This window comes from Passer domesticus, chromosome 17, assembly GCF_036417665.1.
Source record: "Passer domesticus isolate bPasDom1 chromosome 17, bPasDom1.hap1, whole genome shotgun sequence".
Taxonomy (NCBI): domain Eukaryota; kingdom Metazoa; phylum Chordata; class Aves; order Passeriformes; family Passeridae; genus Passer; species Passer domesticus.
In genome coordinates this window covers 7,966,844-7,993,328 of record NC_087490.1, presented here as the reverse complement: position 1 = coordinate 7,993,328, position 26,485 = coordinate 7,966,844, and the positions used below count along the sequence as shown (strand labels likewise).

The 26,485-nt window shown below is 47.7% G+C and overlaps 2 long non-coding RNA genes across 5 annotated transcripts in view; one reads left to right on the top strand and one right to left on the bottom strand.

Annotated features, from left to right (window-relative positions):
* LOC135282685 (uncharacterized) overlaps positions 1-26,485 on the bottom strand; it is a 202,441-nt gene that overhangs the window by 165,749 nt on the left and 10,207 nt on the right. Inside the window, exons 1-4 of one of the 4 annotated variants that reach the window (XR_010348747.1) lie at positions 23,377-23,410; positions 22,060-22,109; positions 20,444-20,728; positions 13,168-13,260 (exon numbers count right to left, since the gene is read on the bottom strand). The exons of 2 other annotated variants lie outside the window; for them this stretch is intronic. This is a non-coding gene — a long non-coding RNA (uncharacterized LOC135282685). Of the gene's footprint in view, positions 1-13,167; positions 13,261-13,570; positions 13,701-17,221; positions 19,101-20,443; positions 20,729-22,059; positions 22,110-23,376; positions 23,411-26,485 lie in introns of those variants that run through there. One more of the 4 variants, XR_010348749.1, reaches the window with a different exon arrangement.
* Positions 10,921-13,336, top strand: LOC135282686 (uncharacterized). The gene is made up of 3 exons (XR_010348751.1): positions 10,921-11,497; positions 12,295-12,552; positions 13,229-13,336. It is a non-coding gene; the product is annotated as an uncharacterized LOC135282686 (long non-coding RNA).

Genomic DNA, 26,485 nt, shown 5'->3' with positions numbered 1-26,485 from the left:
GCAGCAGCCACTCCATGGGCTGGCAGGGAGAGGCTATATATAGTTCTGTGACACGATGAGACACATCAGTCACGGGGCAAAGGAAATACAAAAGCACTATGATTTAACAGCAAATTCTGCTTGGTGATCCCAGGAGGGCTGGCCAGCTGAAACAGGGCACAAAACACAACACAACCACAGTGCAATATGCATTTTCAGCATGTGGAATTTACTGGTAGCAGTTTGCACCTAGAATGAAGGATGGAGGATTTGTGCATCTTCAACAGGGAAATTTCCTTCTAAGTCTGGAGGTCACAGCTGTTCAAAACACCCAGAAGCTTTGCTTCCCCAGGGTATGTGAACTTTGTGCTCAGTTCAAGCTGCAGACTTTGTCTGCCCCTGATTTCTCTTGCAAATCTGTCTGAGCCCAGAATGCAAAGCAGAATTCAGTCAAATATCCAAGCAAAGCCACACAAAGCAATGAATCTCATGTGGTTCTTGACAGGAAGCTATAAATCTATCCAGGGCTGCCCCCAAAGGTTTCCCAAACCTTCAGGTGACTTTTCAGCTACTTATTTATGGGATTCTAAACGCAGGACACAGCTGAGCTAAGGTGACTCTCTCAGGGTACTGCGCTTGTTCCTAAGCATTTTCAGAGCTGATGGGGGAAAGCAAAAAACCTCCTTACCATCTCTTCCTTCTCACCCACTACCTGAACACAAATCCAGCACCTTCAGGAGGCAATTTCAGGAGCCCATGATGCTGTTGGACAGAAGCCTTGTTTTGGTTGCAGGTTGCTACTGCTCCCTGAGAAAAAACTTGGCAGTTCTGAGCAGCATTTGATGGGTGTTTGTGGGCAGCTCCTGCAGGGAGGCAGCTTGCCTTCATCACATCAAGGGACAGCAAGCTTAAGTTCAGGCAAACCCCACCTGAGGAAACACTTGTCCTTGTCACTGGTTCCTGCTCAAATCAAGGAATTGATGCCAATACACCAAACAGCAGCTGAGATCAACAGCAAGGAAGGTTTTGTTTGCACTGCCTACAGGCTCTGGTGGAGAGCTGGGCTGCAGGTGGGCTGGGGCTGTTCCACAGCCTGCACTGGGGAGAGTGGATAATGATAAACGCTCCCTCTCGCCCTTCAAACACATTAATCCATAAATATTGATAGCCCTGAAGTGCTCTGTTTATCCAAAAACCAGGTGAAATCTTGGCAGGAGCCAAGTACCTGGAAATGGCTCAGGTTTATGTGCTTCCCCAGCCTGGGGAGAAGAAATGAGTGGTGCAGTGCAGCACTGGGTACCCAGAGATTGCCACCTGCTCCAGCACAGCCAAAGCAAGCAGCCAATTTGTGTTCCAACAGAAGCAGAGCCGTGGGATGAGGAATTTTCTTGCCTTAGATGAGGGAAAAGAAGGAAAATTATATAAGGAAAAAAAATGAAATTCAACAACGCGCTGCCTCTGAAGACTCAAGTGACTGAACACGGCAGGTGCAGCAGGGATTTCTCAATGACAAACATGTGCAGGCAGAGTGTGTGTTTATCCTGTACATACACTGAGAAAAATATAGCCCCCATCAGTACCACGCCTGAGCACACAGCCTGTGGATCAGGACAGCCTGACAGCTGGGTATTATTTATGGCAGCTTTTCCAACTAGGTAGACATTTACAAATCAAAATAACTGTCATCTATGTTGTCGGAATGCAATTTTTGGTGTGTTCTATCCTCTGCTTTCCCCTACCTACTGTATTATTAACGGCCCTTGGCCTCTCCCTGCCAATCTCTGTTTCCCCGTGGATGTTTTCTCTGCAGCCACAGCCCCCAGACCAAAGCCCCTCGCCCAGCAGATGGCACTCAGAGGCTCCAGGAAACCCACACGCTCCCAGAAATCCCCTTCCTCCAAGAAAATGGGGCTAATTGAGATTTTGTTTCTGGCTGACACCATCTCGGGGATGCTGAGCTTTAGAGGCCCCCAGGGCTATCCAAGGAAAACTGAGGTTGCAGCTCCCCCTTGTCAGGAGGGCTCTGCTCCTGAGTGGGTGAGGTGCAGCCTCCCCAAGCCCTCCATGGAGCCCAGCCTGAGCTGTGGATGGTGTCTGGCTGCAAGGAGGGTGAATTTTGCACTTTCCCTCCAAAGCTCCAAGGACCAAGAGGAGAGGTGTTACAGCCACTGCATGTAGAGGAGGGATGCAGGAACTGTCCAGCTTGTGGCCACTTCTTTCCTCTAGGATGCCTTTCCTGCAAAACCAGGCATGGGGCAGATTGTGCTACAGACTTGGGAAATGCCTGCAGGGAATTTGGCCCTGGAGCAGGATTTGGCCAGCAGCTGCTCCTCTAGAGGACAAACAATTTCCACCAGCACATGGCAGTTGATGCCAAATTCACCTGTGCTCTCCCCTGGTTTTCTTGGCAGCCACACAGCAGCAAGACCCAGGGATAACGAAGCAAACTCCCCTTGCAGTTCTGCTTTTCCCCACAGAATTTTCATTGCAGGAATAAAACTGAACAAATAAACCCTCCTTGCCTCTACTCTCCAAAATAATAACAACCCCCAAAAAGAGTGCACTGAAAATTTATTTTTACCCCTTCACTGCCACGGCAACAGGCTTTTGTTTCCTAAAAATGGCACCTCTCACCTCATGCCCCATGACCTGCCCATCAGGGCTGGAGCAGGGGATGGAGGGCTGGGAAGCTGGCAGGGGGCTGGATTAATGAGGGCACAGGGAGGCTGCAGCCCTCCCCATTAGCTCTCTATCATGTGCAGTAAGAGCAGCCATCCTACTGTGCAGCCCTTGCCATTCCCATGGAAACCACTGGTGCATCCCGCCAGGAGTATAAATAAACCTCTCACAGGAACTTCATCCCGTGTGCTGTGCCACAGCTGAGATGTCTGACACCCACATTAGGGACACAGGTGCCTCTCTCTTTGTGCTGCAGGGACACTGCTGCTGCTCCTTGTCCCTAAAAACAGGCCAAGGTTGGGCACACAGGAAACCAGGGAAATGAAGGACTGTGTCAGGCGGTGTAACACACGCTCAAACACCACATCTCACAACCACAGCGAACAAAAATAGCCCTGCCACCAATCCTAATTGTTATTTAAGTGTCTGAGAACAGCACTAAAGAGACACTCAGAATGCACATAATCTAATTATAACGAGCCTTGCAAAAACTAGCCCTGCATCTTCCATTCCTGCAGTGCTCCCCACGCTCTGCAAGGGAAGCACAGTCCCACCTCCAGGGCTCTGAGTCTTGTCAGATATTTGTGATTGGGAATATCTGTTCCAAACCCACCCACAACACAAGCCAGGGAGCTTGGGCAAGAAGGCCAGCACTCAGCAAACAGGTTTTGTTTCATTTTAATTGGGATAATTTGCAGATGATTCTTTTTAAATATAGGGGGGATACAATACCCTTAACTCTAGCTGGAGTGGTCCATGTTTTATCTACACACATTATACCTTTCCCACTCCTATCCCCCTTTCCATAACCATTTTATCAGGGAGGAAGGTTTGTCCTAATAATTTCCATGTTTGCTTTACACAAAGGATTAGACACTACACACTATAAGATCACCTGCTGCTGCTCCTCAGGATAAAGTCTGCAAGTGTTATCAGCTGCCACGCAGGACTCCACATCCCAGGGTTCAGCCCTTACACACAGGTAGAATAAAATATCAGAAGCTATGGTAGCAAAGGAAATGTCAAACCTTTCCAGGTTTTGGGGGTTTTTTAGCCAGGTCCCTCAAGCCTGCTGCCACCTGCACTTTATCAGTTATTATCTTTGATAATTATCGGATTAAACTCCATGAAGAGAAACTTCTCCAATTAATTACAGCCAGAAATAGTAATGACAAGATCATTTCCAGACCTAGAGCAGGCTCCTCAATGATTCTGTGAACCTGTGAACCTGTGAACCTGAGGCTCTGACAGCAAGGGAAAAAGCCCTGCCTGACTTTGTTGGAGTAATTTTATTAACTCTGGCTGGTTCTGTTAGTTGACAAAGTGACAGGATCCTGGGGAAAATTTCTCTGTGTGTTTAGTACATCTTTGGCAGGTGTCAAGGTATATTCTCTGGCTTGTCACTCACTGTGCTGCCCTTTAGATAGTTATTATTTCATGTAATTATGATTATTACATGTGGAGATGCCACCCTTATGAATAGCCTCTGGTTGCTGTCACTCACTGCAATGTGATGCAGGAGGATGAGTTGTCAGGAAGGAACTGCAGGGTATAAAAAATTGCCACATTTCTCTCTTTTAAAACAAATAATCCATATTTTTGCTAGTCATCCCTTTTCACTTAGCAAGTGGCATGCTCAGGACTGGGCAGCACAGCAGAAAATCACCTGCTCTAAAGCACGGTGCAGAGTCACAGGGTAAGGGCACCAGAGAATAATCGTGAAAGGAGAAAGGGTAACAGCCCTCGAGCTGCACACCTGTGCTGTGCTGGGAATCCCCTGTGGCAGTTCTGCTCCAGAGATGCTTTCTCCTTTGCTGCTCAGTTCAAAATCCCTCCTGCCTGTGCCCATGCCTGTCCTCTGGGTGAGATGCATCCATCCCACCTTCCCACACTTCCCTGGCAGCTGAGCTGCCTGTTGGGGGTGACCCACACTCCATTTCCTGCAGAGCAAGGGAATTACACAGGATTTCACACCACCTCCTCAAAACTCAAGCATTCCAATAAAAATCCTCAGTTTTGCAAAGCTGGGTTTCTGCAGCAGACATGCCAATAATTCCTGCTCTGGGACTATATCTCACAAACCAAAGCAAACCAAAATAAACTATGGTTCTTTCCAAAGTCTGCTACAGACTTTAATTGATCTTGGGCAAGTAATTTTGTATTCCAGGGGCCCTGCTGGAAAATGGAAGTCAGGGTAATTTCTGAAAACTCTTTGGCCAAGCATTCATTCCTACAGCAACCTCTACAAATAACAGCACAAGGAGGCTGCAATCTTGACTAAAGCCTTTTGGAGTAACTGCAATGTTTAAAAAATGCACTTTCTCAGTTGATTTCAGATACCCAACACTTCTGCAGCACACAGCTTCCACAGGGAGTTATTCACAATTACAAATAGATCAATATTCATAAATCGTCTCCCTACAACAGCTGAACAAATCATTTGTAACGATTCATTTCCGTGATGAATTTCACCTCTTTTCCAGTTTGCAAATTATGTGTGAACAAAGCTGGATTTTCCAAATTGATTTCCCCCACCCAGCCATTTTCCATGCCATGTAATTTCTGAGAATAACTTTACATCTTAAAAGAACTCCAGGTCCTGCATCCTTGCCTGGCCAGAGCTCCCCAGCAGCCCCCCACAACAGCCCCAATTCCCCTGCTCAGTTTAATGGTGCTCATGAGCTGCCTGTGCTCCTTGCCAGGATGAGTGCAGCAGTCACCATCAAGTTTCTACTGCAAATACTTCAAATATCTCAGTTTGCAGTCCTCTTGGAGATTAATTGAACAAATATTTCCCTTCCACATGAACACACTCCTGCCAGTAAACGTGCTCACTAAAATATTCACAGCAAGCTAATACAAAAAGGACAAAGGAAAGGTAATATTGAAGCCAGGCCTGCTGAAGCATTTGCTCAGCTTAATATCTGCACCCTTCTCAGCTCTTTTCACATATCTGGAGCCATGGACAACACACCAAAGCATCCCAGCTCCAGATGCCCGGTGTCTCACTACCTCCTCCTCAGCATGCAGAGCCATCCCCAGCCCTGGCACATTTGGGAAGGACATCTCTCAACACTCAACACCTGCATCCCAGCCAGGCTGGCTGTAAGCCCTGGCCCCCCAGCCATGCTGCAGGGGTTCCCCAGCTCCCTGCAGCCCCTCTCCAGCCAGCTCTGCACTCTCCTCCCACAGCTGCCAGGGATCCTGGATCTGCTGCACCAGCACCGAGACCTCCTCTGCTCCATGGGGGAAAGGCAGATTGATAATTAAATCCACTATTGAGATATTCACATCCTGTTCCCTTGCCATTTAAGCAGACATAAAACATTTTATTATTCTGCTGATTTAGGAACCTGAATTTAAATATTAGAGTATTAAAGCGATACTTAATTAGTTGACTGAATGTTCTCCCTTTTATCAGTGTTGACAGATCTTAATTATAGCATGGGCTGTGAAAGCTGATAGAACAGCTGATGGCAGCAGCACCGCCAGGAATACTAAAGTGTGTCAGAATTACTTGTCTGTTTTCCCTCTTCCCTCTTCTCTGTTCTTCAGGCATGCTCTGAAGTCCTTGGCAAATAAAGCCAGTGCTGCAGCCAAGCCTGAGCAGTTTGGCATTTACTCTCAAGGACATCAGAAACTGCTTGCCCTTGAGAGAGCCAGGATAATCTACAGGCTCAGACTTTTGGGAAGGAAAAAAAACCAAAACCAAAAACAACAACAACAACAACAACAAGCCCCATATGATCAGAAATGATCTCCTAGTTAATTGTTTTCCTATCCACTAATCAAGCAGACACAGAGATTATGGTGGAGCGGGAGTGCTGATGTTATTCACTTAAGCCACACTTTAAAATGCAATTCAGACATACAGGAATGGTCCCAATGAAACCTGTCCTCAAGGTTTTCAGTTGCCACCATGCTGACAAGTCCCTGCAGTGACAGCAGGGGTCCTCTGAGAACCAGCCATGCCAGGCAGACTGAGGCTCCCATCCCCTCAGCCAGTGCCAGCACTGCCCCGTTTTGATGCCACCCAGAAGGGGCTGAGGGTTCAGCCTCCTCATCTGTGCCTGTTCCTGTGCCACAGCAACGGATGAGGGCTCTGGCAGGAGGCTTCTGCTGGGGTGAATTACATCCCTCAGCAGCACATCCTTCACCTTCCTGGGATAATAACAAATGTCCACCTTCAGGGAAGGTGGCTGGCAGCAAGTATCTCTTGAAGAACATATATTTTACCTGCCCCCTGCAGAGGCCAAGCCATTCACTCTGAAGCAGCAGCATTTAACACAGCTCAGCAGCAGAGGCAGTGACAGAACAGAGCACTTGCAAGAGGATTGAGGAAATGACAGCTTAGGTTTGGGCTGGGAGCCATGAAGGTGGGCTGGTCTCCTGTCTTGGATTCTTGACTTGCTAGCCCACTTGCTCAAAATTTACCATCCAGCTCGGCCTAAGAGACACCAGTCCCTGAGTTTATTTTTTGTGTTTATTTTAATGTACATTAGGAGATCTGAAGCTTTATTTAGATCCTGGCATCCCACAAGGCTCCACCAGAAGAAATTAACTTTGCCAGGAAAGATGTTCGGCCCCATTCCACCCCCAGATGCTCTAATACAGCAAATACTGTCCCCCTTGACTGCTCAGGTGGGGATGGGAAAATTTCTGCAAGTTCACTCCATAGAATCCAGGAGAATACAACCTGCTTACACTATATTGCTTGCAGAAAAAAAATTGCTATGAAAAATGTGAAGAAAATGAGGTAGGAGCAATGTGTTGGAGCCAGTTGTCTAATCAGCTAAAGTTACAATCCCAAACCAGTCCCTAGACACCAGAAATACAGCTCAGTTCTCTAAAGTGCTGAGTGCTGACTGCATTTCAGCTCAGCATCCCCACCCAGAATACTTCAAGATTATTAAATCACCCAGATACAATTTTATTCTGGGGGGAAAGTGTGGTAAAAATAGTGAATAAAATCAGTAATTTTCATCAGTTTGTGTATCCTGCCTTTAGCTCCTTCCTTTTAAGGCTGCAGAGAAAGAGAAGTTGAAATCCCAGTGGTACGCTGATGCTTTATAAGTTATTCCAGCATGAATGATCTCAACCTCAGGAACGATGTGTGCAAGCACTGCCAGAGCAGAGAAGACAGGCATGGAAGAACAGCCCCTTTGTTGTCACGACTCAGGCATGTGATGGGTTGTGACACCTTTTCTGCGAGTGCCATCCATCACTCCCAGATGTTAGCACAGAGCCGTGCTACCTCCCCACCAAGGAGCTTTTCATTTCCATTGCCAGTCACAGAGGGAAACAAGTGCTTTTTCCAAGAGATAAGAAACAACTTTGCACTTTGTGCATCATGGTGGGCAGGCAGAGGATCTGTGCACTGGCTGAAGGTTCCTCTCTGCTGCCCTGGGCCATGGCACTGGTGCTGCGAGTGCAGCCTTGTCCCCTGTGAGGACACCAGGACCTTGTCCCTGCTCTGGTGGTAGCCAGCACTCTCCAGGAGCTCAGTGAGGAGTGCTGCCAGCACAGTCAGTGCTCAGGCCTGACTCACATCAGGCTTTTTTAGTTTATAAATTAATCTAGCTGGGGGAAGAAGTGCCCAGGCTGCATCCCCTGCCACTGGCTCTGCAGCAGCAGCAGGGCTGGATCAGCAGGGCCTGCCTGGCTCCTGGCCTTGCCTTTATAAACACACTTAATGATCAGCAATGATGTCTTGGCAGCCTCAGCCTCTCTCACTAATGCCCATGTGCTAGGAGGGCATTTTGCCTGCTCTCAGACAAGCCAATCCCGTTTAACAGGGCAGAGATTTAAGAGCAGCAGCCTGCACGGCTCAGCCCAGTGCCAGGCAATTCTCTTGCTGCAGCAGCCAGGCTCCTGCTGCCACAAAGCTCCTCCACCTAATGAACCTGCCTCCCAGGGAGGGAAAGGCATCCAGGGGACAGCACTTTCTGGAGTCCTGCTGGTGCTGGCTCACAGCAGCCCTTTCTGACAGCACAGAGACATTTGCTGCCTCTCTGCTCCCCCGCGCAGCACCGGCAGGGCCGGGCAATGAGGTAATTTATCTAGCTGAGGTTTGCAGGACTAAATGCCAAGGTAGCATCCTGCCCTGGTGATAAATCCACCCACACGTGGAGTCAGCACAGTGTGCAGGCTGCAGGCAACAGGCAGGCAGCAAGGGAAGGGGTCTGCCTGCCCCCCTCCACTCACCAAGGACACCCTGATGCTCAGGTGTCACTCTCCAGCAGTTCTTGGGTGAAACCCAAACCCATAAAAAGGCAGCAGAACACAGTTACCCCCGGGCTGGGGTTGTTGGCTCTGAGCTGTCACCAGTTTGCTCTGCTGGCAGGGGGTCTGACTGGCCAGCCCCCAGTTTCACTCACAGGAGGGGAGGCTGTGCCCACCTGCCTGGAGGATGCTCAGTGAGTGCAGCTGCAGCTCGAGGGCTTCCCCTGAGCAATCCAGCCTTGAGTGCTTCAAAGGATAATGCCATTTTTCTCCAAGGTATCCCATTACAGAGCCATTCAGGGCAAATCCATCATGTCACACAAGAGCACATTTCACAGATCCACACACCTGGGCGAAGCCCACGCAGGGAGAGGGAGAAGAAACAGCCTCCAAATTGGACTTGTTTGCCAAGTCATCTCTCATCACCGACCTCAGCAAGCTTTTCTGCCACTACAATTACACTGAATGAGCTGTAGCATCTTCCTGGTGTGTATTGCTTTCCTCTGGCCACCATCCAGTGTTTGCCCCACGAGTTCCCTGCCTCTCTCCAAGAAGCTGTCACAAATGGAGCCACAATAAATGTAATACACAGACCACAGCTTTCCAGAGAGCTGGCAGGCTCAGCCAGCAATGATAAAAGATCAATGAGAATTTCAATTGTTGTTTTAAATGCCTGTTGGGCTGCAAACTCCCTACCTTTGATCACCAACCACACACAGTGGGTTGGTTTTATTCTTTATTTAATTTGTATGCACAGGATGGACGAGAGGTTTAGGATTCCACAGTGATGAGGGCACTAGAAACAAAAAATGCTGCTCATGGAGTCCTTCCCTCAGTGATAGACAGACTAAACTGGAAAATACATAACAAGGAACAGGCATGGACTAAGCAGGTCCCTCCATGAACCTTAGAAAGGGAACCTCTACTGAACAAAAGAAACACAAATGCCTTTTCCTCCAGGTTTCTTTGCATTTAGGACAATTCTTTTCCCTCAATATCCACCAACAGAAAGGAGTTAAACTGAATTTTCGTGGTCCACAGCCTGCAAGTGTATTGTGCTAATGCAAGGACCAGACCCCTCCAGTGCAGCACAGCAGGCGTGGGCAAATGCCAGCTGGTGCAGTGCTACCCTGCCTTGTGCCAGCTGAGGCTGTGACCCTCCTCTCCAGCTGCAGCTGGCACTTCCCAGCCTCCTGCTGGCATCGCTCTCGGTGGGCAGCAAGAGCTTCTGCAGCACTGTTGTGATGGGAGCTCGCTATCAGAGGATGAAAAACAGTTTGCAGCCAACTGTAATATCATTTCAGCAAACAGCACCATAAATCAATGGCTGTAAATTAAGCATTTTGTTTACTCTCCACACAGCAGGGCTCTTCCCTGGATGCAATGCCAGCATCAGTGAGCACTGCCCAGAGGAGCTGCCTGGCACAGTGAGATTGTGAGGGAGCTGTGCCACCCTGCAAGGCACTGTGACATGGGGACATCCATCCCTGGGACTGCTCCCGTCCTGCCCTGCTCCTGCTCCAGGCAATAAGCCCTTTGCTGATGGCATGTGCACATTTCAGTGCTGCCTGGAGGGCTCCCAGGGACGGTGACAAGTCTGTCCCTTCTCTGCCTCTCTCCAGCTGCCTTTGGGAGGGCACAGGAAAGCACTTGGGATCCCCATGAATGCAGCACTGGGGCAAGTGGAAAGGTGAAAGGGGACCAGCTTCTGCCACGGAGTCCCAGGCTCATGTGCTGTCTTTGCTGAGGCTGTGACAGACAAGAAACTCTCTCCCCACCACCCCAAACCTGTTAGAAGGAGTGGGGATGCTCCAAGCCTGAAAAACAGGAGAAAGAGAGGCTGCATCTCCCACTGCCTCCACACTCAGCTGTCAGGGGCACAGTGGTTGGCATGGGGAGATTCAGCTGTGCAGCATCCACCCCCGGCATCCCAAATACTGCTTCCAGTGAGCCTGACCCTCGAGCTGGCACTGCCACAGAGCCTCTGCAGAGTGGAATCACACCCTGCCTGTTCCCCATCCAAACCCCTTCAGCCCTGCTCAGCCCACAGTGCATTGATGCTTCCCCTCACTCCCACCCCCACACTGTGTGAGACAGGACCTTTATTGGTGCTTTTTATGATTTCCTGGTAAGGTGTATATGTCTCCCTTCTGGCACTTTAGAGCAGAGGTGAGACCTGAGCTCCTATAAACCACCAACACCAGGAAGTTGAACAAGTCCCTCTCTCCACATAAAGAGTGCAGAAAAAGCAGAGCAGTAATTCAGCCATGCTTTCAGGGATTCCCCCCCATGTTTCCTTTCATCTGAGCTGCCACTCTCCCTCTCCCTCACAGTGCTGTGCTCCTCCTTGTCCTGCCTGTGCTATCCATGGCATTTGCAGGCAGGCACTGGATTAAGGGAAAAGCACCCAGGAGCTTTGCTGCTATTGTCCATCCCACAGGCTGTCTGTTCACAGTTTAACCATTCTAATCCCTGCTTTGTGGGCAGATGTGCCTTCAGCCACACAGGAGACGAGTTGGAAGGATCTTACACAACTGTTTCAAGCCAGGGCTTAGAAGTACTGGGGTATCAGGGACCTCAGAGGGCCACACTGAGACACTGATGGACACAAACAGAGGTAACCCCAAAGAGGCTCACATGGGGACAGGCTGGGAGAGTAAAAAATTCACACAGCAAATCACAACACCTAAACACCCAACTAGACAACACCTAATACAGCCCTAAGAGCCAAAACTCAGTACATCACCATATCCTGCTCTCCTTAGGGGTAGAAAACCTGTAAAACTAATTGTTCCTCCTGTATCTGACCAACAGCTGGTCACCTCCTCCAAGAAACTAACAAAAAGCTGTTTGCTGATAACTTGGCCATGCAGCCCCTTCTCCACACTCAGGACACAGCTGCATTTGAAGAGCAGAGCAATCCCTGCACTTATTTGTAGTTAGCACAGTGGCTGCAGCCCCTCTGGGACTGGGGACCTTACACATGTGAATGACAGCAGTATTTCAGAGGATGACAGCAATAGCCAATATAGACTGCTGAGTTCCCTGTGAGGAAGTATTATGAAGCCCATAAAAGCTGCAAAGGACTTTTCAATTGCCATCAATTTAATGGGGAAGATGCTGCAGCGATGGGCAGCAGGCAAAAACCTGAAAAGAGATTTTCCAGCTGAGACAGGAGGAAAATGGAGCACCCTGGGTAAAGACCACAGGAAGAAGGGACCAGAGCTGAGAATTGAACACTGATTCCTGCATATCAAGTCATAGCCACAGGCTATAACATGATAAGATATCCAAGAGAATTCATTCAATAACTTACTGTGAGAGCTTTTTTCGTTGTGACTTTTTTTTCCTGTGGACCGTTGAAAATTGACTACTGTGTAATTATTTGTGAACACAACTTTCCCACATTTTCAGCCAGCTCCAGGGAAGTGAGAAAGCTATATTTACTCTAGTTCAAGTGCTTTGACTCTCAGCAGATCAAGTGCAGCATAAATCCCCAAGCCTCCCAAAGAGAGCGTGTGGACTATGAACTCATCAACCCCTGTGCACCATCAGCCCTGGATTGCCCCCCACATCCCAGCCCCGGATACACCACTCCATGCAAGCTGGGAAAACAGCTGGGAGCCTCCAAGGCTCTGCTCATCTCTCAGATAATGCTTTCATTTCAGTGAGGTGGGTACAGGTACCCTGGGATGAATTCAACTGTAAATATTCAGAGTGATTCATTGTTTGGCTTTCCTCTCCAATCTAAATAGTTGGAGCTGTCAAAATTGATCTGAGTTTTTACGGTACAATACTTTAGAGAGAGAACAAACTGTGGATTAAATTTGCTGTTGTGGCCCAAAATAGCTTTCAAATATCAACACAGGCAAGATACACATAAAAGAGACTATTTCCTTGTGAAGCAAGGCAAGCCCTCATATCTCCATTTAACTCTTTCTCCCTGGAGATGCACAGCACTAGGCTGAGCATTTGAGCTGCCTCCTTCTTCCCTTCCCCATCACTGGGTTGACTGGGAGCTGTGTAAAAATCTCTTTTGCTCATAAAAAGTTCCTGTTTGGGCCCAGAAATCTGTTCAGGGTGGGAGCAGAGCTGAAAATAATAAGTAGCCCTTGCTTTCTTACCATATCATTAATATAATGCTTATTAGAAAAGCAGATTATTTTTGTTCAGTGGGTGTAACTGCTCTGACTTTTATTTCTGTACTCTGCACCCCACCAGTAAAGAATAAAAAGGAGTATGGATCATCCAGCCTTCAGGTTCAGGGACACTGATGGGTTTGCACACCTCTTTCAAGAACACAAGCATCCTTGTGGTGTCAGTGATCCTCTTTCCCCTTCCATTGCAGGGAAGCTGCAGACACGAGAGACTGATGGCAGACTGGAGGAAAAAGAAAAAAAAAAAAAAACCACAACAACAAGGAAACAAGTGAAAAAAACCACTTACAAAAATAAAGAGCAGATAAAATCTTGTCTGGTAACTCCCAGATTCCTGAGGTCTGGAGTGCTGAGTTGCCCCTGTGTGATTTTCTCCTGCCACAACACCTCCTGTAGGTGTTCAAGGACACAGGGATATTGGCCTGTCCTGTTCTGGTGGGATGTGTCCTGCACCTTGGGGTTTAACCCTTGGATGACAAAGCCCTGCCCCTCTGAGGCTGCCAGGGTGGCATTGATAACTTGGTCTCCACCACCTTTCTTTGGTGTAATCCTCTCTCCATGGATCCCCAGCAGATTTCCCTCTGGCTGCAGCTCTGTTAAAGGCAGCAGGATATGTTCTGTCACTTCATGATGAGAGAGGAGCACAACGATGAAAGAAAATCCCTGTCCAGAGGGAAAACATTCTCAATTTTAAAAGACAGAAGAAGAAAACTATTTTTTCCAGCTGGGGGAAAAAAAAAAATCCATGGGTGGTTTGCTAAATATGATCTACTGCTTAGGTGAGAAGCAGTCAAAAATACACATGGGTATAGTTGTAATCCAAGGCAGTCCACATCCCTACTATGAACACAGCAACATTCCAATTACATCAAGTGCTAGAGGAAAAGATAACATTTTCTTTTGTTGGTTTCACTTTAAAAATAACAAACAAAATAAACAAAAAGACCAGAACAAGGCAGTTTCTTGAAAGAAGGCCAGCTTTCACAGGAGGTACCTTCCAGAATTTCATGCAAAAATTATCAAGCAAGCCACTGTGAGGCGATATTATATTGAAAAAGTACAAATAAAAAAAAAAACGAAAATAAAGCAGTAGCAGGAAGGGAAATTAAGAATTCCTCACACAAATACACCACTGTTATCAGCTCAGGGACTGTGCATAAGCAGAGAGGGACACAAGAAAAGAAAAAGCCAAAGAACATTCCCAGTTTCTACAATTTTTCATTGTTCTGTTTGGATGTCTCCTAGTAAAGCTTTTTCTTTTTTGGGGGGAGCACAATGTGAAGGTCACCAAATGTGTCTTTTGACCTTTAATTCAATAATTAAGCTCATGTTGGGGTCACAGACTCCTCTGTGTGACTTATGTGCTTGGTTAAAACAAGATTTTAAATCAGGTGAGCACCCAGTGCTCCCACAAAGATCAAGGCAGAGGCCAAGGCACATTCCTTGGCTGGAAGATCAGCAGGAATTGTTTCAAGATAAACAGATGAAGCAATTAATGCTCATTACAGACTGGAGATTTGAAATAAATTGTCCTTCACTCAAGACACAAGCACGTTGCAGGTCAGACCAAGAATCACCTGTGCAGCCAAAGTGGTTGATTAAATTTTGGGCATGGGAGCAAAAGATGAAGCAGAAAAGCTTGGTGACAAGAGGGAAAACAGTAGCCTAAGAAAGAGCTCTTTAGATCAACTATTGGCTGGCAGAGGCCTGGAGCCATGAGCAGGGTAACACTTCCCAGTTTAAAACTGGAAGCCTGAAAAAAAAAGAGGACTTGGTGCATCCCTGCTAAAAAACCACCTGTGACAGTGACCATCCTCAGATTTCCTCCCAATGACAAGGACAAGCTCTAACAAGAAGAAATACTGCGAGAAGATGTGTGTTGCACATCCATGGTGTTTGAATCTGTGTGACAGCGTAACTGTGCCTCAGTTTCCCCCGCACAGGACGAGGCTAAAGCCTTGGCTTTGTCCTGTCCCTTTCACTGTGGCAGCTGATGCCCAGGGCAGGGGAGGTGCCACAGTGCATGAGGAACACTGGGTGATCTCCCTGCCTTGTGGCTGCAGCAGTGCTTGTGACCACAGCCACGTGGACACCATGCCATGAGGAGCAGTTTTCAGGGGAAGAGAGACATTTATTAAAAGAGCCCCGGAGGCAGGAGGAAGGGGCTGCTTCCCAAAGCACCAGGCTCCTCTCCAGAAGCCCCGCTGTGTCCCACTGGACTGCCAGCAGCAGACAATTAATAATGTAGTGGCTGTCTGCTCCTGCCAGGGACCCGGGGGAGGCAGGCCAGCAGCTGCCTGCTGCTCCATTATTGAACAGATCTGAGAACAAACGTAATCTGTTTTCCATTTACTCTTCAGGGATTACTGCATGCTGCCTTTGTCTAGAAACTGTCTCCACTTTGCAAGCCTTTTTCCATCCATTTGCACAGCCCTGGTCAGTCTCTGGCTTCTGAGGGGCTCCTGATTTCATGGCACATCTCCAGAACTCTGGACCTTCTAACTAAGCCAGGCTGAAAAATTAGACAATGAATGACCAAGAATTGGGAGAGGAGGACTCAGTTTCACAGGGATCCTCTGCAGAGCATGTGAAGAGGAGCTATAGGTGTAAAATTTGGGGAAGGTTTGGAGCTGTAGTCTTACATCTTTTAATTTAAAAATCAAATAACCCAAAAGACACAGATTTGGATTTAGCATTGAGCAAGCCACCTGTCCTCACTATCAGCATCAGAGATGGTTCCACACCCAGGACGTGGGCATGACCCCAGGCAGACAGGGGCAGAGGAGTGGAAGAATACAGGATCTAACAGGATCCCTCTGAAGTGCCTCAGACTATATCTCTGGCTCCAAGAACAACAATCATCTTCCCAGCAGATCATCTTCATCTGGATCCCTGAGGCTGGCCCACTACAGAGCAGTGCCCCTCCTGCAGTTTATGAACAAGGCTGGTCAGAGCAAGGCTTTGATTTGTTTTTGCACTAAGGACAGATGGATGATAAGGGTAGCTAATCCCTGATCACCATCCAAAAGCTTTTCTGCAAGATCTGGAGCAGAAATATAAAATTTCTATTCCCCAGGCTATTTCTACACAGTTGCCATTTGCATCTGTCAGCAGGTGGCACAGGAAAGAGAATCTCAGCTCTGCTGCCCGAGGCAAGGAGACCATGGATGACTCCTACAGATACGAGCTTTTCTGAACGCTATCTGTAACTTTTGGGTTCACTCAGTCCCTCCAGCACTCAGTATTCCTTTTCTACATGAAGAAACAGCTTAAAGTGCTGTCATGAGCTAACAGACAAATCTTAATGGGTCTGCACATCACCGCCCAACCTGCAAGCAAATGTTCCTCTGCACTGAGGCAGGGCTATGAAAGGAAGGACACACTTTGGAGTATTGCTGGCACTCCTCACACCAGTTAATGCTCTCCCTGCAGAGAGATGAACATTTGGGAGGAGAGGAAAGAGAAAAACAAGATGAGAATGAAGAGAAGAAAAATAGATGGAGTCTGTCTGGTAAGTGGGCAGCCAACTTCTCTCTTCTTGAGAAAGAGCATGTTACCACGGGTTGAGGCCTCAAGAACTTGGCTGCAGATCCTGGTAAGCACAGATTCACCTTCCTAAGTTACCTGGCTTCTCTGCAATCACTGCTGGCTACCAGCATTTCACTAACTGGAGAGTGCAGCCCCCACCTAAGGACATGCTGCCCATAACAGGACCCCAGCATTATCATAAGGTGCTGTTACTTTTGGGTCTGACCTCAGAGTTGAAGGGATCAGAAGAGCTTGTTTGCCAACAAGATACAGGAGACCATTTGAGAGCTACTCAAAGAGGCTTCCTAAAGTCCAGGGCTGAGAACAAAAGCTCTTTTGGTACAAATCCATGACAACACTAATGTGTATTAACCCATGGCATATAAATCCTTTAAACGGCATGAAGAAACCATTAAGCAAAACCCATCAAATCTATATAAAAATCATGCTTGCAGAGCAGGAAAGGGGTGGAGGAAACATACAGTGCTTTCTAAATGTCTGGCTGAGGAGGAAATGTTTGCAGAAAGAGTACAAAGACCCCAAGGAATCCATTAAATCCAGCATCACCACAATGCATTGCCAGTGTGGAAGGCCTCATTACTCTCAAATCACAGCCTCTAACCCAAAGCACAGAGCTGCTTCCCTGAGATCTGTACCTGGAGAGAATAGGCAGCACTTCCTTTCAGAGACACTTGCTGTCTACAACCTCTTGGCCTGACACAAGAGGATATCTGATGTCCACGTGCACTGCACTGAACCAGAACACACTCCCATCTCAGCATCTTGAAATAATTGAGAGTCCTTGGAGCCAAATGCAGAAGTGGCTTAGCAGCTGTAAGGCAGCAGCACTTCGTTCCCATGCTGTGTGCTCATAAGCAAGACCTCAAAGCTCTTTGAGAACATCACAGTGTCATAAGGGCCTTGCTGGAGCCATTATTAAACTCATTTAGCTGGTGTGTAAATGGAAGTCCAGACAGGATAAACAATCTGTCTGCTGAGAACTGATCACCTCTGAAATGGCATCCCAAAACTATTAAAACTCTCATTTTCTTTACTTATCCCAAACATTTTTCCATTTCACTGGTGAGGCAAGGGGACATTATTGCAAATGTTTCCCTCCCCACCCAAATTCACTCTTCATCCCTGTCTGTTTTGAGACAGCAGAAGCAAAAGAGTTCCCATGCGTGGGGAAGGAAGCACGTCCTTCCCCTTTTGGGTGGGTCAGCACACCATGGCTGCTTTTACTTCTGTGCTCCTGCACAAATGCAGTCAAAAGTGGAAATCTGCACCCTCAACCTACAATTGTCATGGGCACACCAGTCTGCAGCATAGCAACAGGTTTGGGTAAGCAGGAGTGCTTGCCACACACCAAAGTGCTTGGCTGGCCAGGCTGGATACACAGAAGTAATGGGAAAATGGAGCCATCCTTCTGCCACATTAAGGACATTGATCAATGAAAATGCTGCATTGAGCAGCCTAATAGTGTTGTTAAAAGATCATTGCTGCTTCTTTAGCTAACAAGTCAGCTTCTGAAAAAATCATTTTTTATGGAACCCAAGAAGATATATCAACACTGGCTGAGATCGCCAGCAGGTGTAAATTGATGTAGTTCCACAGATGGCCATGGAATTGCCTTGATTTAAAATCAGCTTATAACTTAAGCATGTAGTATTTTGCAGCAGTAAATAATACCCATGAAAATTAGACAGAGGGTGAGGGGTCAGACAGGCTAAAGCTATTTTCTCTCTGTAGTCTCCATGCTATTTCCATGCTTTGAAATTCTTTCAATAATGCCAAGATACTCAGGGTCACCTGTAGGGTCCTAGCTGGTCTGTGACACTGTCATCAATCAGGCTGTTTCCTTCAGACTGAAAACCAGGGAGGGGTGTGGTGTCAAAAAGAAAATGCAGGATTCCTTCTCTTGCCGTAGCTACTGGTGTAACCCCAAATGATTTGAACCAGAAGTGTTGCTCCATTTTTTCATTTTAAAAAATGGGGTTTGCTTTCATGACCCTTCACCCTTCAGAATTCTTCACTCTGATCCCAGAAGGTTCTCTGAAGGAGAAAGAACCTTCACCAAGAGAGGAGGCTCCTCAGGGACCATGCACTGGGGTGGGTGGGTGCAGGATCAAAAAGCAGGGGTGGTTTGTGAAGGAAGCCCCTGCTGTGCACACAGCAACACAATCTGCACAAGCCCTAATCCCATCAGCTCTGTTAAACCCACAGAGACCATTAAGATTAGCAGGATTCCAAGGCACAGTATCCAGCTGACTTCCCACGGGAATTAGACAGCTCTGTCCTTGATATCTTCCCCTCAGGCTCAGGTACCGTGTTTCAAACAGCACTGGAGAGAATACAATCAACACAGCAAAAAACAAGGCAAAAAACGGAATAATTTCCTGCATAAATTCCCTGTGTGCTTTGTCTGGAAGTGGATTCTGAGGACATGAGTAATGCCAATCCCAGAAGAATAAAAGGCAATGTGACTGCAGCCCAGGGAAGGAAGCATCTCCTGTGAAACACTGGAAACAGACCAGCATCCCACAGAGAAGAGCACTGCTTTTGCCAGCACAATCCCTGAATGCCAGCAGCTCTGCCCAGCAGCAGCCAGGCTGGTACCACCCCTCCCAGGCTTTGGAATCAGCCCAGAGGTGAGAGCTTGAGCTGAGTCCTGCCCTTGACCTGAGCCACCCAGCCTGCAGGCAAGGCTGGGCAGCAGCTCAGGAGCTAAACCTGCCCTCGCTGCCCATTCCAGCAACACTGGCTCTCAGTTATTGCCCTGTTTTTATCTCCATGAGCCCCAGAGCTCTAAAAAAGGCCTTTTCATCTTCCAAGGGGGGAAACAGCTTCACCAAGAGGGCAACACATTAGAGGGATATTTATCAGGGGCTGATCCTTTATAAAAACAACAGATCAGTGGGGGGAAACAGTCCCATTTTTGCTCTCTCTGCTTCTCTAAGCAGGACAGACACATGCTCAGACTCCCCTGTGACTGGTGCCACTGAGCAGAGCAGAGCAGAGCAGAGGAGCTGCATGCAGCCTTTGCTGGCACCACTGCTCTGCTGCCTTCCGGACGCCTGGCAAGCAGCAGCTTCCCCAGCCCATAAATTGCACAGGACTCAAAATTAAGTCTCCTGCCTCCACTCCTGGTTTATTAACCCCATGAGGCATTAGGAGACCTTTTTAGAACCAGAATGGCAGATAAAGGGAAAGGTAATAAAGCAGAATTGGCTCTCAAACTACCAAGCTCTAGTCCCCAGGAAGATGCTTCTGGTCATATTTTTGAAACATTTATTCTACCTCCACCAGCCTTGCAATAGCAATGCATTCAGATACCAGCAGCTGATGATTTTCTAAAGACTGTAGCATAAATATGAGACAACAAGAAGCAACACACTATGTTCTATGCAGTAAAACATTTCAGGAGCATCTGTGCCTTGACAGATCAACTCTCTATGAACCAACATTTTGGAACACCTCACCAGGAGCTGGACTGTAGATGAAAACCTTCTCTCTGACTTTTAGGAGGAAAATCTCCAACAACTTCAAGGGCAACAACATTTTCACCTTATGTGAGGAGCAGCTGCACAGATGCAAGCCAAAGATGCTTTTATCACCTCATACCACTTGGCATAAAGGACGGCACATGGGACGGTCTGGTGTCACTTCTGTCTCAGTCCAGCTCTGGTCTTCAGGCAGAGAAAGCACCAAGACACCCAACCCAGGGCTTATCCACCTTCCCAGCACCTTGGCACAACAATGCCAAGGGATGTAATGGTGACCTGTATCTCTAATAAGCTCCCAGATCTCGGTGTTCCTTCACCTTGCTGCCCCTGTGCAGCGAGGTGCATCTCACTAACCTGCTTATTTCACCTCACCTCTGTCTGAAGATTCCTGCCAACAGCAACCAAACCCATTCTGTGCATCAGGTACGCCTCTCCTCGCCACCAGCCAGCCCCTTGTTACATCCTGCTCTCTGGAGAAGGGAGCCTGCCGTTGTTTTGCAGTTCCAAGCCCCAATCTCTTCAGACAGATTTCACAGTAATTGCAGAGCCGCGCCGCCCGGGCTGCGTGCGGTGCCTTCGCTTCTGTGTTTATCCAAGGTGCCACGGATTTCCAGCTGTGATCTGTCAGTGATTATTTCCATACCCTTCACTTCACCCCTGTATGCAGGCATGTACCGAGGAGAGAGCAGTAATTAGAAGAATTGGGGTCTATTTAATTACCTTCTGACACGATAACACAGCGGCTGCCTTCAAAGCAGGGAGACTCCCAGCAAATCAGATGGAAAGGCAGCGGAGCAGCAGCATGGGACCTGCATCACATTAGCACAGGTTGCCTCTGCTGGCAGGGGGGATGGAGCTTTTGGTCCTGGCTGGCTCAGCAGGAGGCAGGCTGGGCTTAGAAAGGAAGGGGGGTTGCCCAAATTCACCTCCAAGAGCCAGAAAGTTGGTTTCACACAGATTCACGACAGCTCATCCCTCAAGCAGAGGAAAGGTCTCCTCCCACACAACTTTCCCCTCTCTCCTTAGCAGCAGTGCCTGATTTCAAGAAGAACAGCTTGGGAACGCAAGGGGTAGTGGAGGTTAAACCTGCACCTTCTGTAGCCCAGAGACCCTCAGAGGACCCTGGGGAAGTATCTGGACTGTTCACCCACAGCCTCTTCTATGGGAGGCTGAACAGTGAATGTCAACCACCACACGGCCTCAGGAGAGGCACCGTGGGGAGAGTGGTCCAGAGAGAAAACCCGAGTGACCTGCAAGTCCCTGGGTGAACTCCTGCACTGGAACACTGAGCTTCTCACATTTGTTACTGTGTCAGGATGTAATTGCTTCTCCTCGTCACCCTTTCACCCTGGATCCCATGGGCTGGGTCTATCTAAGTTTGTACTTGTGAAGGTCATGGTTCTGCTAAAGGCATCTAATTTTTGTCTCCAGCTCAGGCAGAGGGCACAGAGCTCTGGGGAAGGATGCCCCACTGCCCTGCCTCCCAGCAGGTGACCTCAACCCTCCTGCTGCAGGAGATGACTTTCAGCAGCTCTTCTTCCCTAACATGTCTCACCTCCAAGCTGTACCCTCGATCCCTTCGGACACCTCCTGCCTTAGGGGAGCACAATTATCTTCAGGGATGTTTGGAAATTAATAAGGCCTGGGTGATAGCTGGAACACATCTGTGCCAGGACCACCAGAGCAGCCTCAGGCTCGCTCAGTGCCGCCTTTGGGGATGCTGGCTGGCTCCCCACACCAATCTGTTACAAACCTGCGGTGAAGAGGCAGGATGTAGAACCCACAAACTGTTCCTCTGCAGAAAGGAAATGAAAACCAAGCAGAAAAATCTAACCACACACACCCAAGTTTGTCAGGAGACAACCAGAAAGAAGGAAAAAAAGGAGATCCCTCAAGATGACAGCAGAGTCTGTGCCACCAGCCTGATTCACACCAACGCCAGGAGGAGCTGCAGGTGCAGAGCACCTCTGAAGAAAATGTGGTTTTACCTTCATAAGTCACCTAGGGGCTCATAAGAAAGACACCCGACCACTTCCTCCTAAACAGAAAGGAGAATCTGTCAGGATATTGAGTTTTTTCATGACAAAAATTGAGCCACGTGAAAGCCTCTTCCCCAGAAATGATTCAATGAATTCTGCCTCTCCACTTCTGTTTTGGGTTTACTGGTGCAAAACAAGAGAAGAAGATACCCATCTTCTCCTAGGCCGTTTGCTGGGTATATTCAAAATATAGGATATTCTGGCTGATTTTGGATGTAGGAATCAATGTCATGCCTCTGTTCTGCAGAGGGTGGTTTCACTCAGAGCCTGGTAAGAATATATGCACATCTATGACTTGAAATTCATTCTCTGGAAAAGTCCTCCATGCTTTGTTTAAAATTCATTGTTTCTTGTAAAGCCATTCACTAGAATATTAATAGAAGGAAAATATATAAAAGGAGGAAATGCAGCTGACAGGAATTTGGTTAAAAATTTAAACCAATGTTCACAGTACTTTTCTATTCCTCAGCTCCAGGTTGTATAATTTCCAATGCACAGGCCCTGAATCAGGCCTGACTTCTAATGCTATTTTGAAAAGAAAAGAGATGATGAATGTTTTGGCAGATTCTTGATTTCCTTTTCAGCTCACTGTGAAAATGTGATTGAAAATGCAAAGATGCCATGAAAAAAAAAAAAAAAGAAAGGAGATGAAGGACAGAACATTACACAGGAGAAAAGAGCCTGCATAGCCAAAGAGTCGAAAACTGGATTTCCCTTAATGAAAGACTTGGCAGTGTTAGGTTAACAGTGGGACTCAGTAATCTTACATAAATGATTCTGTGGTTCTAAATTTGGGTCCAAAGCAACCACAATAAGACCAAAAAGTGCACAAATCCACTTTCCTTTGCTGGTGCTCCAGAGGGGGGAGGAGAGCAATTGATAAGACCAGTGGCTTGGAAAACACCTGCAGCTCCTCTCCCACAACCACCATTTGACTCCACAGTGCAGGGGTGAACGATGCCTGAACCAGTGACCAACTCATCACAGCATTCAGGTCCTGTACCTAATTTACATACCACTGCATGTGTTTCCATTAGACAAAATAAATACGTATGATTCTATGAGTAATATCATTCTAAGCTGCAGAAGAAAAGAAACTGGTGGGGAAGGCAGGAGGGAGAAATGACTGAAGCAGTTATTAACGAGAAACTACCCTGTAATTACACAGATTACCATTACCCCATCAAAAGGCAGCAAAACCACACTGAATTAACACCCAAACACTCCCAACAGGCACAAACTATTTCATAGCAGAGCTCTCCTTACCACAGACCCTGCAAGTAGCAGAAGAGTTGGCCTCACAGATGGCATCTGCTCTCTATCCACCCCCTGTTTATCTCCAACCATAATTAGGAAAAACACAGCAATCAGAGGCCATCAGCTGCTCCAAGCCCATATTGGAGCAGGGCTGGAACAGCTGTGTCACAGCTTTGTACCATTATCCTTCCTCCACCTCTCTAACCAGAAACAGCTTCATGAAGAATAAACCTTGCCACACCTGAAATACTTCAAAATAAAGGCATGGCCTGGCTCTGCTTCAGAAGCACAAAAAGGGCACAGCAGCACAGTGAGCTGCCTTACTGGGTCGGTTCAGTCACTGCTACTGGTGTTAGAAAGTGCAAAGGCTTGATGTGACTGTGTCACACCAAATAAAGCAAAGATTCCTCTCAGCCTTTATCCAGGACAAACAGTTAACCAAGATCACTGCAACCCTTCTGGGGCTGGAACATGACCCACAGTAATGAAACTCACCAGTACAGGCCAGAGGAGGGAATTTCCCTCATGGGAACTGCAGCTGCAATTTCTAATGAGCAGAGCACAACCATCTGCACTGGAGTCTGGCTGTGACAGCTGTTCTTCAAGACTTCTTCAGACTTCCTACATCCTTTCAACCATCTTTCATTTGCTGTGCAAATCCCCTCCCAGAACCCAGTTCCTTGTAAGAACCCCAGGAAAAATGAACTGTTGAGTGTTGACTGATTGCAGGGAAAGAGCAGAGCCAAATTCAGCACCATCCTCCACGAAGGGCATGACCAGGGAAGAGCTGGTCAAGGGCCCTGGTGAGCCAGCCCAGCAGTGCTCTTTCCCCACTGTCCCTGAGAGCAAAGCTGAGGATTGCTGCAGCCCTCTTCCTTCCTAGCTCTGGTCCCTCCTGACATGTGGGCTATGGAATCTCCTGTCACCCATGGTCTGGCACTCCCTCCCTGCTTGTAGCACAAGAAAAGCACAAAGCAGCAGCAGGGAGCTCATCCACAGAGCACTGGGCCACTCTGTTGGGCAGAAAAGGCTGGGACAGCAGTGCCTCTGAGCTCCCAGTGTTTGGAGAGTGGCTCACAGGGAGAGCTGCCACCACACCAGTAGCAATGTGCAGGTACTAACTGCAAAAGGTCTCAGCAGTGAGTAGTGCCACCCTGAGCAATGCTTGGTGGTGTTACTACCTGAGTTTCCAGTGCCATTGCCATGGTACCCGTCCATGACACCCCAAAATCCTCCTGGCTGGGCTGGGAGCAGTGTGAGTGCCAGGGAAATCCTCTCCCCAGACATGGGGCTGAAGGCAATCCAGATCACCCCCTCTCCCACCCCAGCCACACGCACACTCTTGTGCAGAAGGCAAAACACTCCTCATGGAAAACCCCAAAATGGCTATTGCTGTATTTGTGAGCGTGGAGGGAATTCTTCACTGGTGGGAAGCACTGGCAGAGACTCTTCCCAGTGTGAGGACAGACCCATCCTGCCCAACAGCTCAGCCCCAGTGCCCAGCAGGGCACAGACAGGATGGGCCCCCAGGTGCGAGTCTGCATCAGCGAAGTCTGCACAAACCACAGAGCCATTATCAGGGGTAAAATTAGCTCCTGTTACTGACAGCATCTATCACTCATTCCTACTCTAATCTCTACCAAGGGAAGGATTTACAAGCAACAGTGATGAAAGAGAAAAGGGAAGGGGGAAAAAAAATCAAAGCAATACAGAGGGGAGAAGAAAAAAAATCAAAGCCAAGATAACAAAAGCATTTGTGAGGCTGGAAGAAACAAACTACATTGTATTACAGGGACCAAGGGATCCTTATCATGCCCAGATAAGATTTTCATTCACCGTGTTGGGAATTATTTTTTTAACTGCTTAAGAAGATTCAAATACACTGCCAGGTACCTCCAGCTCTATAAGGATTTCCTTCTAGCCATGCAGCATTGCAGCAGCTCATCCTAATAAAAGTCCTAGGGAAACACACACAATGGGAAGCACATCAAAGGGACACATGTTGTAAGCATCCTACCGAACAGGTATAAGAACTTAAGGTGGGGAAAAGATAAAGATCAGATTTTATGTCAGTGTTATTCTTTAAGAGGTTTAGTCACCCTTTAGAAAAAGGATTTATGAAAAACCTATTACTCACAGAATAACCAGTTTTGATAAACCTAACCCTTAGATCAATGGATAGTACACTGCTAGATGTGTATTAGTAAATTATTATGTAATGCAGACATTAATGAGCCATTATGAAAATTATTATTCAAATGTGACCAAAAGAAGCAAGCAAACCACCAACAGTGCTGCTTGTTAGCTCCCAAATAACCTTTGCTTTGCTTGCCCCTAATAAATTCCTTCAGTTATTGGCAGAATTAATCACCACAAACAAATGTAACTTGTGGATGCACTATTTTGTGAGCTGCCCAGAGCCTTCCTTTGCTGAAATGACACACCTAATGCCAATTCCACTGGAGTCAAAGGCACCTCAGTGACCTGCACCAACACCATCCACAAAAACAATCTGATTAAAACGTGCCTTTTATGCATAGGCCTCAGAACACCTGACCAGTGATTACTGATGGAGCTGTTCAGCAAACCTACCCCATCCTGCTCCTGTGGCCAATGCTGTGCCAGGGCAGAGCCAGCTGTGAGCTTCCAGTCTGACTTGGGGTCGCACAGCCAGCTGGAGCTGCCTGGGGCCTGTCTGCATCAAATAAAGAGAAATAAAACAGAGTGAAGGGCCTGCCCTGTCTTTATAGCTTCACCACAGGCCAGTCTGCCATGGGGTTTCTCCAGCATTGCACAGACTTGTGCTCCTGAGCACCCATTTGGATGGGGATGCCTGGGGAGGCAGAAAGCCATGGGCTCACAAACATCTGCTGGAGCTGCTGCCAGGCAGGGTCTCACAATGAAGAGTAAGAGAATGTAGCACTGTCTGACCACCCAGTAGTATCCCCCTCATCCCTCTCCCTTCCCTCCTGGCAAAGGGAAGGCATCAACATCTCTCTTGTAACAACATTGAAATAAATGTGAGGAAATTACCCATTTGTAAAGAGAGGCGATATGTATGCATATGTGTGTTGGGAAGTCTAATTTGCATTTCTGGGCCTCAGAGTGCCCCTAATAG